We start from the raw sequence: 18291 nt of genomic DNA on the forward strand, positions 1-18291 counted from the left end.
CAAGTTTTCCCAAAGGTTCTACTTGGCACAAACACTAATTAAAAGCATAAACCACATCTAAACAGAGGCTAGATGAATTATTTATTACTAAACAGGAGCAAAAATCAAGTAACAAAAATAAAATTGGGTTGCCTCCCAACAAGCGCTATCGTTTAACGCCCCTAGCTAGGCATGATGATTTCAATGATGCTCACATAAAGGATAAGAATTGAAACATAAAGAGAGCATCATGAAGAATATGACTAGCACATTTAAGTCTAACCCACTTCCTATGCATAGGGACTTTGTGAGCAAACAACTTGTGGGAACAAGAATCAACTTGCATAGGAAGGCAAAACAAGCATAACGTCAAGATTTAAGCACATAGAGAGGAAGCTTGATATTATTGCAATTCCTACAAGCATATGTGCCTCCCTCATAATAATTACATGTAGGATCATTAGAAAATTCAACAATATAGCTATCACAAAACATATTCTTAACACGATCCACATGTATGCAAAGGTGACACTCTTCCAAAATAGTGGGATTAACATTAACTAAAGTCATGGCCTCTCCAAACCCACTTTCATAATAAGATTCAAAACCCTCCAAAATAGTGGGATCATTACTTCCTAAAGTTGACAGTCTTCCAAACACACTTTCATCAATATAATCATCATAAATAGGAGGCATGCTATCATCAAAATAAATTTGCTCATCAAAACTTGGGGGACAAAAAATATCATCTTCATCAAACATAGCATCCCCAAGCTTGTGGCCTTGCATATCATAAGCATCATGGATATTCAAAGAATTCATACTAACAACATTGCAATCATGCTCATCATTCGAAGATTTAGTGCCAAACATTCTAATGCATTCTTCTTCTAACACTTTGGCACAATTATCGGAATCCTTATTTTCACGAAAGACATTAAAAAGATGAAGCATATGAGGTACCCTCAATTCCATTTTTATTGAAATTTTCTTTTATAGATTAACTAGTGATAAAAACAGGATCTAAAGATATACCTTCAAGCGCTAACCTCCCCGGCAATGGCGCCAGAAAAGAGCTTGATGTCTACTACACAACCTTCTTCTTGTAGACGTGGTTGGGCCTCCAAGTGGAGAGGTTTGTAGGACAGTAGCAAATTTCCCTCAAGTGGATGACCTAAGGTTTATCAATCTGTGGGAGGTGTAGGATGAAGATGGTATCTCTCAAACAACCCTGCAACCAAATAACAAAGAGTCACTTGTGTCCCCAACACACCCAATACAATGGTAAATTGTATAGGTGCACTAGTTCGGCGAAGAGATGGTGATACAAGTGCAATATGGATGGTAGATATAGGTTTTTGTAATCTGAAAATATAAAAATAGCAAGGTAGCAACTGGTAAAAGTGAGCGTAAACGGTATTGCAATGAGTTGAAACAAGGCCTAGGGTTCATACTTTCACTAGTGCAAGTTCTCTCAACAATAATAACATAATTGGATCATATAACTATCCCTCAACATGCAACAAAGATTCACTCCAAAGTCACTAATAGCGGAGAACAAACGAAGAGATTATTATAGGGTACGAAACCACCTCAAAGTTATTATTTCTGATCGATTTATCCTAGAGTTCGTACTAGAATAACACCTTAAGACAAAAATCAACCAAAACCCTAATGTCACCTAGATACTCTGATGTCACCTCAAGTATCCATGGGTATGATTATACGATATGCATCACACAATCTCAGATTCATCTACTCAACCAACACAAAGAACTTCAAAGAGTGCCCCAAAGTTTCTACCAGAGAGTCAAGACGAAAACATGTGCCAACCCCTATGCATAAGTTCATGTGGTCACGGAACCCGCAAGTTGATCATCAAAACATACATCAAGTAAATCACATGATATCCCATTGTCACCACAGATAAGCACATGCAAGACATACATCAACTGTTCTCAAATCCTTAAAGACTCAATCCGATAGGATAACTTCAAAGGAAAAACTTAATCCATTACAAGAGAGTAGAGGGGGAGAAACATCATCAGATCCAACTATAATAGCAAAGCTCGTGATACATCAAGATCGTGCCAAATCAAGAACACGAGAGAGAGAGAGAGATCAAACACATAGCTACTGGTACATACCCTCAGCCCCGAGGGTGAACTACTCCCTCCTCGTCATGGAGAACGCCGGGATGATGAAGATGGCCACCGGAGAGGGATTCCCCCCTCCGGCAGGGTGCCAGAACGGGTCTAGATAGATTTTTGGTGGCTACGGAGGCTTCTGGCGGAACTCCCAATCTAGATTATTTTCTAGAGGTTTCTACATTTATAGGAATTTTTGGCGTCGGTCTCACGTCAAGAAGGTGCCCGAGTCATCCACGAGGTAGGCCCATGCGCCCGGGGGGCACCCTCGTGGACGGCCCGAGACTCTTCTGGCCCAACTCTTTTACTCCGTGGTCTTCTTTTGGTCCATAAAAGATCGTCAAAAATTGGCACGTCAAGTGGACTCCGTTTGATATTCTTTTTTGTAATACTCAAAAACAAGGAAAAAACAGAAACTGGCATTGGGCTCTAGGTTAATAGGTTAGTCCCAAAAATCATATAAAATAGCATATAAATGCATATAAAACATCCAAGGTTGATAATATAATATCATGGAACAATAAAAAATTATAGATACGTTGGAGACGTATCTAGCATGCGTTGGTTTTCTCTTGAAGAGGAAAGGGTGATGCAGCAAAGTAGTGTAAGTATTCCCCTCAGTTTTTGAGAACCAAGCTATCAATCCAGTAGGAGATAACACGCAAGTCACCAAGTACCTGCACAAACAATCAAGAACCTTGCAACCAACGCAATAAAGGGGTTGTCAATCCCTTCACGGTCACTCGCAAAAGTGAGATCTAATAAAGATAGTAAGATAAATATTTTTGGTATTTTTGTTGTATAGATTGGAAAGTAAAGATTGCAAAATAAAATAAATAGGAAACTATAATTTAGATCAGAAACTTATATGATGTAAAATAAAAGATTATATGATGGAAAATAGACCTAGGGGCCATAGTTTCACTAGTGGCTTCTCTCAAGATAGCATATATTATGGTGGGTGAACAAATTACTGCCGAGCAATTGATAGAAGAGCGCATAGTTATGAGAATATCTAGGCAATGATCATGAATATAGGCATCACGTCCATGTCAAGTAGACCGAAACGATTCTGCATCTACTACTATTACTCCACACGTCGACCGCTATCCAGCATGCATCTAGAGAATTAAGTTCATAAGAATAGAGTAATGCATTAAGCAAGATGACAAGATGTAGAGGGATAAATTCAAGCAATATGATTTAAACCCCATCTTTTTATCCTCGATGACAATAATACAATACGTGCCTTGCTGCCCCTACTGTCACTGGGAAAGGACACCGCAAGATTGAACCCAAAGCTAGGCACTTCTCCCATTGCAAGAAAGATCAATTTAGTAGGCCAAACTAAACTGATAATTCGAAGAGACTTGCAAAGATATCAAATCATGCATATAAGAATTCAGAGAAGAACCAAATATTATTCATAGATAAACTTGATCATAAACCCACAATTCATCGGATCTCGGCAAACACACCACAAGATTTATTACATCGAATAGATCTCCAAGAACATCGAAGAGAACTTCGTATCGAGAACCAAATAGAGAGAAGAAGCTATCTAGCTAATAACTATGGACCCGAAGGTCTATGGTAAACTACTCACACATCATCGAAGAGGCTATGGTGTTGATGTAGAAGCCCTCCATGATCGATTCCCCTTCGGTAGATCGCCGGAAAAGGCCCCAAGGTGGGACCTCACAGATACAGAAGGTTGCGACGGTGGAAAAGTGGTTTCGTGGCTCCCCCTGGTGCTGTTAGGGTATAAGAGTATATATATAGGCGAAAGAAGTACGTCGGTGGAGCTCTGATGACCCACAAGTATAGGGGATCTATCATGGTCCTTTTGATAAGTAAGAGTGTCGAACCCAATGAGGAGCAGAAGGAAATGATAAGCAGTTTCTAGCAAGGTATTCTCTGCAAGTACTGAAATAAGTGGTAACAGATAGTTTTGTGATAGGATAAATTCTAACGAGCAACAAGTAACAAAAGTAAATAAAGTGTAGCAAGGTGGTCCAATCCTTTTTGTACCAAAGGACAAGCCTGGACAAACTCTTATATAGAGAAAAGCACTCCCGAGGACACATGGGAATATCGTCAAGCTAGTTTTCAGCACGCTCATATGATTCGCGTTCGGTAATTTGATAATTTGGTATGTGGGTGGACCGGTGCTTGGGTACTGCCCTTACTTGGACAAGCATCCCACTTATGATTCACCTCTATTGCAAGCATCCACAACTACAACAAAAGTATTAAGGTAAACCTAACCATAGCATGAAACATATGGATCCAAATCAGCCCCTTACGAAGCAACGCATAAACTAGGGTTTAAGCTTCTGTCACTCTAGCAACCCATCGTCTACTTATTACTCCCCAATGCCTTCCTCTAGGCCCAAACGATGGTGAAGTGTCATGTAGTCGACGTTCACATAACACCACTAGAGGAGAGACAACATACATCTCATCAAAATATCGAACGAATACCAAATTCACATGACTACTAATGGCAAGACTTCTCCCATGTCCTCAGGAACAAAAGTGACTACTCACAAAGCATAAACATGTTCATAATCAGAGGGGTATTAATATGCATATAGGATCTAAACATATGATCTTCCAACAATTAAACCAACTAGCATCAACTACAAGGAGTAATTAACACTACTAGCAACCTACTAGCACCAATCCCGGACTTGGAGACAAGAATTGGCTACAAGAGATGAACTAGGGTTTTGAGAGGAGATGGTGCTGATGAAGATGTTGATGGAGATTTCCCTCTCCTGATGAGAGGAGCGTTGGTGATGATGATGGCGATGATTTCCCCCTCCGGGAGGGAAGTTTCCCTGGTAGAACAGCTCCGCCAGAGCCTTAGATTGGTTCCGCCAAGGTTCCGCCTCATGGCGGCGGAGTTTCGTCCGAGAGGATGACTTCTTATTATTTTTCCCATCGAAATACTTCATATAGCAGAAGATGGCCACCGGAGGGCCACCAGGAGGCCCACGAGGTAGGGGGCGCACCCAGGGGGTTAGGGCGTGCCCCCACCCTCGTGGGCAGGGTGTGGCCCCCCTGGTGAAGTTCTTGCTCACAGTATTTTTTATATATTTGGAAAACGTCTTCCGTGGAGTTTCAGGACTTTTGGAGCTGTGCAGAATAGGTCTCTAATATTTGCTCCTTTTCCAGCCCAGAATCCCAGCTGTCGGCATTCTCCCTCTTTATGTAAACCTGGTAAAATAAGACAGAATAGGCATAAGTATTGTGACATAATGTGTAATAACAGCCCATAATGCAATAAATATCGATATAAAAGCATGATGCAAAATGGATGTATCAACTCCCCCAAGCTTATACCTCGCTTGTCCTTAAGCGAAAAGCCAAAATCGAAAAATATGTCCACATGTTTAGAGATAGAGGTGTCGATAAAAATAATATACGGACATGAGGGCATCATGATCATTCTTAGAACATCAACTTATATAAGTCTTGTCATATGATTTCTTATGCTAGAGTAATAATTAAATCACAATATCAAGTATGAATCGCAAACTTCATTGAATACTAACAAACTATAATCTTAGTCATTGGAGCAATTGAAATTTATCATAACATAGGGAAGAGTCAATATATAAGAGCTTTTCAGCAAGTCCACATACTCAACTATCATATAGTCTTTCACAATTGTTAACACTCACGCAATACTTATGGGTATGGAGTTTTAATCGAACACAGAGAAAGATAGGGGCTTATAGTTTTGCCTCCCAACGTCTTACCTCGAGGGTAATGTCAAGAGTAATAGTTCATGAAAACCCACATCCAATTAGCCATATATACCAGGATCTTTCCAACATATTGTGCTTGCCAAAGGAATAAAATGTAAAAAGGAAAGGTGAAGATCACCATGACTCTTATGCAGGGTAGGAGATAAAAGTAAAAGATAGGCCCTTCGCAGAGGGAAGCAGAGGTTGTCATGCGCTTTTATGGTTGGATGCACAAAATCTTAATGCGAAAGAACGTCACTTTATATTGCCACTTGTGATATGGACCTTTATTATGCAGTCTGTCGCTTTTATTTCCATATCACACGATTGTATAAAGCTTATTTTCTCCCACACTAAGAGCAATTTTTATTGCTTGCACCGATGACAACTTACTTGGAGGATCTTACTCAATCCATAGGTAGGTATGGTGGACTCTCATGGCAAGACTGGTTTAAGGGTATTTGGAAGCACAAGTAGTATCTCTACTTGGTGCGATGAATTTGGCTAGCATGAGGGGGAAAGGCAAGCTCAACATGTTGGAGGATCCAAGACAATATAATTTATCTCAGATGTAAGAAAACATAACCCATTACATTGTCTTCCTTGTCCAACGTCAACTCTTTAGCAAGTCATATTTTAATGAGTGCTCACAATCATAAAAGATGTCCAAGATAGTATATCTATATGTGAAGACCTCTCTTTCTTTATTACTTCCTATTAATTTCAACGATGACCAAAACTATGTTTGTCAACTCTCAACAACTTTTAGTCATCATACTTTTTCTATGTGAGCTCATTACTCTCCATAAGATCCATATGATCTCTTTGTTTCTTTCTATTTCTTTCTCTTTTCTTTTATTCACTTAGGATCATGGCAAATAATCAAGACCTTGACTCAACACTTATCTTCATTATATAGCTCACGGACTCGATTACAGAGAAGGGTAATAAAGCAAAACTCACAACTAGATCATACTAAGAACTTTTATTCTACTAGATCAAGATATTACAAAAAGGATCGAACTAAGAAAACGGTAGAGATGAAAGTGACGGTGATACGATACCGAGGCACTCCCCCAAGCTTGGCAGTTCCCAAGTGGAGTGCCCATACCCGCTTCTCAGTTCTTCTTTGTTGGTGAAAAAGGTGATGGTTTTGTTGATGGCGTAGGCTTCTTCCTTAATTTGCGCTTGAGGACAGAATTTTGGTCCCTTAGGTCCTCGATCTCCTGCTCCAGGCTTAGTATCTTTTTGCATAGTTCCTGCTTGTTTTCCTGCAAGAGGCAAAAAGGGATAAACTCGATCTTAGGTTTCTTTACCCTACCCAGGAGGATTGACTTTTTGAACTCCACATGCATGTCCCCAGGTTGAGGTAGTGGGACTTCATATTCATCTGCGCTCATCTCCTCCTTTCCCTTGGGTTCATAGTCTTCTTCTTCTTCCGTAGTCCAACCGCAATGCTCCACATCCCCATAGTCCTTAGGATCTGTAAGGTAATCAGCCACATAGCTTTCTCCTTCTGAATCCTGGGATGACATGTTGCTTTGTCTGCAGCAGGACGACTCAAAACAAAGACAAGAGATATTTGCGTGATATGGGAGGCAAAAACCCCGGGAGATTATATAATGAATTTTTACCAACCAAAATATGCGTCGTGTACGAAAACAGAGTCCGGAGAGTACACGAGGTACCCACGAGGTAGGGGGCGCTCCCAGGGGGGAAGGGCGCGCCCTCCACCCTCGTGGGGCCCTCGTGTCCTTCCCGGACTGCTTCTTATTTTTCTATTATTCTAAATATTCCAAAACGGAGAAATATTGCCTTCAAACTGTTTTGGAGTCGGTTTACTTACCGTACCACATACCTATTCCTTTTTTGGAGTCTGAAACGTTCTGGAAAGTGTCCCTTATGTATTCCTCCGGGGTTACGGTTTCAATAACATTGGTTTCAACATGTATGAGATTACCTGAGATATAGTGTTTGATTCTTTGACCGTTCACCACCTTCGGATTTGTGCCTTCGAAGTTGTTGATTTTTATGGCACCGGAATGATAGACCTCCTCGATAACGTCATGGCCTTCCCATATAGAGAGAAGTTTTCCTGCAAAAAATCTTAAACAAGAGTTGTATAGCAATACATAATCACTTACATTAAACTCACGCTTTTGTATCCTTTTGTCATGCCATCTTTTAACTTTTTCTTTAAACAACTTAGCATTTTCATAGGCTTGGATTCTCCATTCATCAAGTGAGCTAATATCAAATAACCTCTTCTCACCGGCAAGTTTGAAATCATAATTGAGTTCTTTAATAGCCCAATATGCCTTGTGTTCTAGTTCGAGAGGTAAGTGACATGCTTTTCCATAAACCATTTTATATGGAGACATACCCATAGGATTTTTATATGCAGTTCTATAGGCCCATAAAGCATCATCAAGTTTCTTGGACCAATTCTTTGTAGATCTATTAACAGTCTTTTGCAAAATTAATTTAAGCTCTCTATTACTCAATTCTACTTGACCACTAGACTGTGGGTGATAAGGAGATGCAATTCTATGATTAACATCATACTTAGCAAGCATTTTACGGAAAGCGCCATGAATAAAATGTGAACCACCATCAGTCATTAAATATCTAGGGACTCCGAATCTTGGAAAAATAACTTCTTTAAGCATTTTAATAGAAGTGTTATGATCAGCACTACTAGTTGGGATAGCTTCTACCCACTTAGTAACGTAATCAACATCAACTAAAATATGTGTATATCCATTAGAGGAAGGAAAGGGTCCCATATAGTCAAAGCCCCAAACATCAAATGGTTTAATAATAAGTGAATAATTCATGGGCATTTCTTGACGTCTACTAATATTACCAATTCTTTGACATTCATCACAAGATAAGACAAACTTACGGGCATCCTTGAAGGGAGTAGGCCAATAAAAACCAGATTGCAATACCTTATGTGCAGTTCTATCTCTAGCATGGTGTCCTTCATAAGCTTCGGAGTGACACTTGCGTAGGATCTGTTCCTGTTCATGCTCAGGTACACAACGTCTAATAACACCATCTACTCCTTCTTTATAAAGATGTGGGTCATCCCAAAAATAATGCCTCAAATCATAGAAGAACTTTTTCTTTTGCTGGTATGTGAAACTAGGTGGTATAAACTTAGCAACAATGTAGTTAGCATAATCATCATACCATGGAGTAGTATGAGAAGCGTTTATGACATTTAATTGCTCATCAGGAAAACTATCATCAATAGGTAGTGGGTCATCAAGAACATTCTCTAGCCTAGACAAGTTGTCTGCAATGGGGTTCTCAGCTCCCTTTCTATCAACAATATGTAAGTCAAATTCTTGTAGCAAGAGAACCCATCTAATAAGTCTAGGTTTAGCATCTTTATTTTCCATGATATATTTAATAGCAGCGTGATCAGTGTGAACAGTTACTTTAGAATCAACAATATAAGGTCTGAACTTATCACAAGCAAATACAACCGCTAAGAATTCTTTTTCAGTGGTAGCATAATTTCTTTGAGCATTGTCTAGGGGTTTACTAGCATATTGAATAACATTTAATTTCTTATCAACTCTTTGCCCTAGAACAGCACCTACAGCATAATCACTGGCATCACACATAATTTCAAAGGTTAAATTCCAATCAGGTGGCTAAACAATAGGTGCAGAAATCAATGCTTTCTTAAGTATTTCAAATGCTTCTACACAATCATCATGAAAAACAAATGGTATATCTTTTTGAAATAAATTAGTCAGAGGCCGAGAAATTTTTTAGAAGTCCTTAATGAACCTCCTATAAAATCTGGCATGACCAAGGAAACTTCTTATACCTTTGATGTCCTTGGGACATGGCATCTTTTCAATAGCATCAACCTTGGCTTTATCCACTTCAATACCTCTTTCAGAAACTTCATGCCCCAAGACAATACCTTCATTAACCATAAAGTGGCACTTTTCCCAATTCAAGACAAGATTAGTTTCTTCGCATTTCTGCAAAACTCGAGCAAGGTTGCTTAAGCAATCATCAAAAGAAGATCCATAGATGGAAAAGTCGTCCATGAAAACCTCACAAATCTTTTCACAAAAGTCAGAGAATATAGCCATCGTGCATCTTTGAAAGGTAGTAGGTGCATTACATAAACCAAAAGGCATACGTCTATAAGCAAAAGTACCAAAAGGGCATGTAAAAGTAGTCTTTGATTGATCTTTGGCCGACACGGGTATTTGAGAGAAACTAGAATAACCATCTAGAAAGCAAAAAATGTGTATGTTTGGACAATCTTTCTAGCATTTGATCGATAAAAGGTAAGGGGTAATGATCCTTTTTAGTTGCCTTATTTAATTTGCGGAAATAAATTACCATCCTATACATGTAATAATTCTTTGAGGAATCAATTAATCTTTATCATTAGGAACGACAGTAATACCACCCTTCTTAGGGACACAATGGACAGGACTTACCCACTGACTATCAGCAATGGGATAGATTATACCTGCCTCAAGGAGCTTCAGTATTTCCTTTCTTACCACTTCTTTCATTTTAGGATTCAGCCGGCGTTGATTATCATGAACTGGTTTAGCATATTCTTCCAAATTAATTTGATGTTGACATAGAGTGGGACTAATGCCCTTAAGATCATCAAGAGTATACCCAATAGCAGCATGGTGCTTCTTTAGAGTTTTCAATGATCTCTCTTCCTCATGCTCTAAAAGGTTAGCACTAATAATAACATGATATATCTTTTTCTCATCAAGATAAGCATATTTAAGAGTATCAGGTAAAGGTTTAAGCTCAAACACGGGATCACCCTTGGGTGGAGGAGGATCCCCTAGGATTTCAACAGGTAAATTGTTTTTCAGAATAGGTTCCTGTTTAAAGAATACTTCATCTATTTCCCTTCTTTCATTCATAAACATATCATTTTCATGGTCTAGCAAATAATGTTCTAAGGGATCACTAGGAGGTACGACAATAGAAGAAAGATCAATAATTTCATCCTTCCTAGGTAATTCTTCTTCACGGTGTTGTCTACTAAATTTAGAGAAATTAAATTCATGAGTCATATCATCTAAACCGACAGTAACAACATCCCTTTTGCAATCTATGGTAGCATTAATAGTGTTCAAGAAGGGTCTACCAAATATAATGGGACAAAAGCTATCTTGTGGGGAACCAAAAACAAGAAAATCAGCAGGATATTTAGTTTTCCCACACAAGATTTCAACATCTCTAACAATTCCCATTGGTGAAATAATATCTCTATTGGCAAGTTTAATTGTGACTTCAATATCTTCCATCTCAGCAGGTGCAATATCATGCATAACTTCTTTGTATAAGTAATAAGGTATTGCACTAGCACTAGCACCCATATCACATAAGCCATGATAACAATGATCTCCTATTTTAACAGAAACAACAGGCATGCCTACCACAGGTCTAGGTTTATCTTTAGCACAAGGTGTAGCAATTCTAGCAGTTTCATCACAGAAATAAATAACATGCCCATCAATATTATCAGACAAGAGATCTTTAACAATAGCAATATTAGGTTCAACTTTAACTTGCTCAGGAGGTGTATATGTTTTAATATTGCTTTTACGAACTACAGTTGAAGCTTTAGCATGATCCTTTATCCTAACAGGGAAAGGTGGTTTCTCAACATAAGAAGTAGGAACAATAGGGTCATTATAAGTAACAATCTTTTCTTCAACTTTAATAGGTGCAACTACTTTTACTTCTATGGGAGGATGATATTTAAACCACTTCTTCTTGGGGAGATCAACATAAGTAGCAAAAGATTCATAGAAAGAAGCTACTATCTCAGAGTCAAGTCCATATTTAGTGCTAAATTTACGGAAAATATCGGTATCCGTAAAAGATTTAACATAATCAAAACTACGTGTTATACCTGACTCCTTACCTTTGTCGAGGTCCCAATCTTCAGAGTAGCATTTAATTCTTTCCAATAAATCCCATTTGGATTCAATAGTCTTCATCATAAAAAGAGCCAGCACAAGAAGTATCAAGCATGGTGCGATTGTTATCAGAAAGCCGAGCATAGAAATTTTGAATAATCATTTTTCTCGAGAGCTCTTGATTGGGGCATGAATATAACATTGATTTAAGCCTCCCCCAATCTTGAGCGATGCTTTATCCTTCGCGAGGCCAAAAATTATATATGTAATTGCGATCACGATGAAGAAGATGCATAGGATAAAACTTCTGATGAAATTCCAATTTCAATCGTTTGTAATTCCAAGACCCCATACCATCACATAGCCTATACCATGTCGATGCGTCTCCCTTCAAAGATAAAGGGAATACCTTCTTCTTAACAACATCTCCGGGTACACCTGCAAGCTTAAATAGTCCACAAACTTCATCCACATATATTAGATGCTCATCAGGATGTTTTGTTCCATCTCCTAAAAAGGGATTAGCTAGCAGTTTTTCTATCATACCCGAAGGAATTTCAAAGCAGTCATTTTCATTTTTAGTAGGTTCAGTAGGTTGAGGAGCAACTCTTTGCTCTACTGGTCGGGGTGAAGATACCCCGAACAAGCCCCTCAGAGGATTACTTTCCATAGTAACAAGTGCCAGTAAATTTCAGCACACTATATAAATTTTTCCTTACCAAATTCCACCTACCAAAGGCGCTTCACTCCACGGCAACGATGCCAGAAAAGAGTCTTGATGACCCACAAGTATAGGGAATCTATCGTAGTCCTTTCAATAAGTAAGAGTGTCGAACCCAACGAGGAGCAGACGGAAATGATAAGCAGTTTCTAGCAAGGTATTCTCTGCAAGTACTAAAATAAGTGGTAACAGATAGTTTTGTGACAGGATAAATTGTAACGTGCAATGAGTAACAAAAGTAAATAAAGTGCAGCAAGGTGGCCCAATCCTTTTTGTAGCAAAGGACAAGCCTGGACAAACTCTTATATAGAGAAAAGTGCTCCCTAGGACACATGGGAATATCGTCAAGCTAGTTTTCATCACGCTCATATGATTCGCGTTCGGTACTTTGATAATTTGGTATGTGGGTGGACCGGTGCTTGGGTACTTCCCTTACTTGGACAAGCATCCCACTTATGATTAACCTCTATTGCAAGCATCCGCAACTACAACAAAAGTATTAAGGTAAACCTAACCATAGCATGAAACATATGGATCCAAATCAGCCCCTTACGAAGCAACGCATAAACTAGGGTTTAAGATTCTATCACTCTAGCAACCCATCATCTACTTATTAGTCCCCAATGCCTTCCTCTAGGCCCAAACAATGGTGAAGTGTCATGTAGTTGACGTTCACATAACACCACTAGAGGAGAGACAACATACATCTCATCAAAATATCGAACGAATACCAAATTCACATGACTACTAATAGCAAGACTTCTCCCATGTCCTCAGGAACAAAAGTAACTACTCACAAAGCATAAACATGTTCATAATCAGGGGGGTATTAATATGCATATAGGATCTGAACATATGATCTTCCACCAATTAAACCAACTAGCATCAACTACAAGGAGTAATTAACACTACTAGCAACCTACTAGCACCAATCCCGGACATGGAGACAAGAATTGGATACAAGAGATGAACTAGGGTTTTGAGAGGAGATCGTGCTGATGAAGATATTGATGGAGATTGCCCTCTCCCAATGAGAGGAGCATTGGTGATGACGATGGCGATGATTTCCCCCTCCGGGAGGGAAGTTTCCCCGGCAGAAAAGCTCCGCCAAAGCCCTAGATTGGTTCCGCCAAGGTTCCGCCTCGTGGCGGCGAAGTTTCGTCCGAGAAGATGACTTCTTATTTTTTCCATCGAAAGACTTCATATAGCAGAAGATGGCCACCGGAGGGCCACCAAGGGGCCCACGAGGTAGAGATGCCTAGAACAAAGTATGCCTTTATATGGATGCCTCCGGCGGTGTACCGGGATATGCAATGAATCAAGAGTGACAAGTATGAAAAAATTATGAACGGTGGCTTTGCCACAGATACTATGTCAACTACATGATCATGCTAAGCAATATGACAATGATGAATGTGTCATGATAAACTGGATGGTGGAAAGTTGCATGGCAACAAAAGACCACTAACAACCAAAGACACAAATAATACAAGACGCTCCAAGCAAACCACATATCATGTTGGTGAATAAAAATATAGCTCCAAGTAAATTACCGATGGAAGTGGACGAAAGAGGGGACGCCTTCCAGGGCATCCCCAAGCTTTGACTTTTTGGTGTCCTTGGATTATCTTGGGGGTGCCATGGGCATACTCAAGCTTAGGCTCCTTCCACTCCTTGTTCCATAATCCATCAAAAGAATTCACCCAAAACTTGAAAACTTCACAACACAAAACTCAATAGAAATCTCGTGAGCTCCGTTAGAGAAAGAAAACAAAAGACCACTTCAAGGTACTGTAATGAACTCATTATTTATTTATATTGGTGTTAAACCTACTGTATTCCAACTTCTCTATGGATTATAAACTATTTTACTAACCATAGATTCATCAAAATAAGCAAACAACACACGAAAAACAGAATCTGTCAAAAACAGAACAGTCTGTAGTAATCTGTAACTAACGCAAACTTCTGGAACCCCAAAAATTGTAAAATAAATTTCTGGACGTGAGGAATTTATCTATTAATCATCTGAAAAAATAATTAACTAAATCGCACTTTCCAAATAAAAATGACAGCAGTTCTCGTGAGCGCTAAAGTTTCTGTTTTTTACAGCAAGTTCAACAAGACTTTCCCCAAGTCTTCCCACCGGTTCTACTTGTCACAAACACTAATTAAACACAAAAAACACAACCAAAACAGAGGATAAATAATTTATTTATTACTAAACTGGAGCAAAAAGCAAGTAATAAAAATAAAATTGGGTTGCCTCCCAACAAGCGCTATCGTTTAACGCCCCTAGCTAGGCATAAAAGCGAGGATAGATCTAGGTATTGCCATCTTTGGTAGGCAATCCATAAGTGGCTCTCATGATAGTTTCATATGGCAATTTTATTTTCTTTCTAGGAAAGTGTTCCATGCCCTTTTTGATGGAAATTGAAATCTAATATTCCCTTCCTTCATATCAATAATCGCACCAACCGTTCTAAGGAAAGGTCTACCAAGAATAATAGGGAAAGAAGGATTGCAATCTATATCTGGAAAAATGAAATCTACGGGCACATAATTCCTATTTGCAACAATAAGAACATCATTAATTCTTCCCTTAGGTTTCTTAATAGTGGAATCCGCAAGATGCAAGTTTAGAGAGCAATCATCAAAATCGCGGAAATCTATCAAATCACACAAAGTTTTGGGGATAGTGGAAACACTAGCACCCAAATCACACAAAGCATAAAACTCATGATCTTTAATTTTAATTTTAATAGTTGGTTCCCACTCATCATAGAGTTTTCCAGGGATAGAAACTTTCAACTCAAGTTTTTCTTCATAAGATTGCATCAAGGCATCAACAATATGTTCGGTAAAGGCTTTCTTTTGACTATAAGCATGTGGAGAATTTAGCACGGATTGCAACAAGGAAATACAATCAATTAAAGAGCAACTTTCATAATTAAATTCCGTGAAATCCAATATAGTGGGTTTAGCAACATCTAGATTTTTATTTCTTTCAATCCCACTTTCATCAATTTCATCATAAAGATCTAAATACTCCGAATTTTTAGAACGCCTTCTAGGTAAAGGAAGATCATATTTAGTTTCATCAAGATTCATATTTCAAAACAAAGATTTGATAGGAGACACATCAATAACTTTTAGATCTTCATCTTGACTTTCATAGGAATTGGAAGAACACGCTTTAATAAAGGCATCTTTGGAAGCACGCACCCTAGCGGTTCTTTCCTTGCACTCATCAATGGAAATTCTCATGGCTTTGAGAGACTCATTGATATCATGATTAGGAGGAATAGATCTGAGCTTTAAAGAATCAACCTCAAGAGAAATTCTATCAACGTTCCTAGCCAAATCATCAACTTTAAGCAATTTCTCTTCAAGCAAAGCATTAAAATTCTTTTGTGAATTCATAAACTCTTTAACACTATTCTCAAATTCAGAGGGCATCTAATTATAATTTCCATAAGAGTTGTTGTAGCAATTCCCATAATTATTAGAAGGATTACTAGGATATGGCCTAGGATTAAAATTCCCTCTATAAGCGTTGTTACCAAAATTATTCCTACCAACAAAATTCACATCCATAGATTCATTGATATTCTCAATCAAAGTAGACAAAGGAATATCATTAGGATCAGAAGAAACACTCTTAGTAGAAAATAATTTCATAAGTTCATCCATCTTTCCACTCAAAACATTGATTTCTTCTATCGCATGCACTTTTTTATTAGAAGATCTTTCAGTATGCCATTGAGAATAATTAACCATAATATCATCTAGGACTTTAGTAGCATCTCCTAAAGTGATTTCCATAAAAGTGCCTCCCGCGGCCGAATCTAAAAGATTTCTAGAAGCAAAATTCAATCCGGCATAAAAGTTTTGTATAATCATCCACAAATTCAAACCATGAGTAGGGCAATTACGTATCATTAATTTCATTCTCTCCCAAGCTTGTGCAACATGTTCATGATCAAGTTGCTTAAAGTTCATAATATCGTTTCTAAGAGAGATGATCTTAGCGGGAGGGAAATACTTAGAGATAAAAGCATCTTTGCACTTGTTCCAAGAATCAATACTATTTTTAGGCAAAGGCGAAAACCAGGCTTTAGCACAATCTCTAAGCGAAAAAGGAAATAGCTTCAATTTAACGACATCATTATCGACATCTTTTTTCTTTTGCATATCACATAAATCAACGAAGCTATTCAGATGAGTAGCGGCATCTTCACTAGGAAGGCCGGCGAATTGATCTTTCATAACAAGATTCAACAAAGGAGTATTGATTTCACAAGATTCAGTATTGGCAAGAGGAGCAATCGGAGTGCTAAGGAAATCATTATTGGTATTGGTGAAGTCACACAATTTGGTAGTATCTTGAGCCATCGTGACAAACAAGCAATCCAACACACATGCAAACAAAAAGGCAAGCGAGAAAAAAGGCAAACGGAAAAGAGAGGCGGAGAAGGAGAAGAAGATTGGGAAAGAGAGGGCGAATAAAACGGCAAGGGTGAAGTGGGGGAGAGGAAAACGAGAGGCAAATGGCAACTAATGTAATGCGAGAGATAGGGATTGTGATGGGTACTTGGTATGTTGACTTTTTGCGTAGACTCCCCGGCAACGACGCCAAAAATTCTTCTTGCTACCTCTTGAGCTTGCGTTGGATTTCCCCGAAGAGGAAAGGATGATGCAGCAGAGTAGCGTAAGTATTTCCCTCAGTTTTTGAGAACCAGGGTATCAATCTAGTAGGAGGCCACGCTCAAGTCCCTCGTACCTGCACAAAACGATAGCTACTCGCAACCAACGCGATTAGGGGTTGTCAATCCCTTCACGGTCACTTACGAGAGTGAGATCTGATAGATATAATATTTTTGGTATTTTTGGTATAGAGATGCAAAGTGAAAAGTAAAAGGCAAAGTAAAAAAGCGAAGCAAGATTAAAGTGATGGAGATTGATATGATGAGATAGACCCGGGGGCCATAGGTTTCACTAGTGGCTTCTCTCAAGAACATAAGTATTCTATGGTGGGTGAACAAATTACTATTGAGCAATTGACAGAATTGAGCATAGTTATGAGAATATCTAGGCATGATCATGTATATAGGCATCACGTCCGTGACAAGTAGACCGAAACGATTCTCCATCTACTACTATTACTCCACTCATCGACCGCTATCCAGCATGCATCTTGAGTATTAAGTTAAAAATAGAGTAACACTTTAAGCAAGATGACATGATGTAGAGAGATAAATTCATGCAATATGAAATAAACCCCATCTTGTTATCCTCGATGGCAACAATGCAATACGTGCCTTGCTGCCCCTTCTGTCACTGGGAAAGGACACCGCAAGATCGAACCCAAAGCTAAGCACTTCTCCCATGGCAAGAACTACCAATCTAGTTGGCCAAACCAAACGGATAATTTGAAGAGACTTGCAAAGATAACCAATCATACATAAAAGAATTCAGAGAAGATTCAAATATTATTCATAGATAGACTTGATCATAAACCCACAATTCATCGGTCTCAACAAACACGCCGCAAAAAGAAGAAGATTACATCGAATAGATCTCCACAGGAGAGGGGGAGAACTTTGTATTGAGATCCAAAAAGAGAGGAAGCCATCTAGCTAATAACTATGGACCTGAAGGTCTGAGGTAAACTACTCACACTTCATCGGAGAGGCTATGGTGATGTACAAGCCCTCCGTAATGACGACCCTCTCTGGCGGAGCTCTGGAACAGGCCCC

The sequence above is a fragment of the Triticum dicoccoides genome, chromosome 3A (assembly GCF_002162155.2).
Source record: "Triticum dicoccoides isolate Atlit2015 ecotype Zavitan chromosome 3A, WEW_v2.0, whole genome shotgun sequence".
In the NCBI taxonomy this organism is placed as follows: Eukaryota; Viridiplantae; Streptophyta; class Magnoliopsida; order Poales; family Poaceae; genus Triticum; species Triticum dicoccoides.